The sequence below is a fragment of the Phoca vitulina genome, unplaced genomic scaffold (assembly GCF_004348235.1).
Source record: "Phoca vitulina isolate PV1807 unplaced genomic scaffold, GSC_HSeal_1.0 scaffold8, whole genome shotgun sequence".
Lineage (NCBI taxonomy): Eukaryota > Metazoa > Chordata > Mammalia > Carnivora > Phocidae > Phoca > Phoca vitulina.
The window spans coordinates 65,932,169-65,933,110 of record NW_022589711.1 but is presented as its reverse complement, the minus strand read 5'-3'; the positions used below and the strand labels follow the sequence as shown (position 1 = coordinate 65,933,110).

Here is a 942-nt window from a genome sequence, read left to right as displayed (position 1 = left end):
TTTATCCACCCGTTCATTTATTCAATAAATGTTCATTGAGAACTAACATATATCAGGCAGTTCTAGGCACTTGGCAATATGGTGGTGAATAAGACATAAAAGATCTTGGTGCATGGGGAAGGGGAGGGCCTGAATGCTGCACCCTGAACATCTGCTTCCAGTTTCTAGATTGAATTGGCAGTGAGTGGAGCCTGAGGCCCCCGACGCCTGAGGGGACTTGCTAGAGATGGACCCCCAGATTCCTTACGATGACTAGCCGGAGGTTTTCCTGCCTGCCTATGAGAATCCCCCAGCATGGATTCCTCCTCATGAAAGGGTATATTACCCAGACTACAAAAATAAGTTGACCCAGTTTCTGCCCTGAATTGTCACACCGAAGTAGTCCCCTGGAGCTCAGTTGGGATTTAATATCTGAGGAGGAAAGGCTTCCCAGATAGACATTTTTATCTCCAACGTGATTCCTGACTCGGATGCACATCAAGCAGAACTTCAGGAAGGGGACTAAGTCCTATCTGTGAATGATGTGGTTTTCCAAGATTTTGAGCACAGCAAGGCTGATGAGATCCTGAAGACAGCCTGTGAAATCAGCATGAGTATCTGCTTCTTTCCCTACAATTATCATTGCCAAAGAGAGAGGACTGTGCACTATAGAGTTGCAGTCCATAGCCCTCCACAAGGAATCTTCTTGGACAAACTAGCTAGACCTCAGGAAAGCCTCTTGGGCAACTACTCTTAGCCCCACCCTGGAAGAGTGGAGTGGGGAGGTTAGGGGCACAGTGAGGCCCTGCATGGAGCCAGCTAGCCAACTGCATTACCCAAACTGTACTGTACTTTTTGTTCCCTATTTTTCTAGATGAGCTTCATTCCCTGAAAGAGGAAGGATTCCTCTTTCATTCCCACATTTCAAAGTTCATTCCTTTGGAATCCCAGGTTCCAAGTCAT

The 942-nt window shown here is 46.8% G+C and overlaps 1 pseudogene; it reads left to right on the top strand.

Moving 5' to 3' along the window:
- Positions 1-226: 226 nt before the first annotated feature.
- LOC116633709 lies at positions 227-736 on the top strand (annotated as a pseudogene).
- Positions 737-942: the final 206 nt, after the last annotated feature.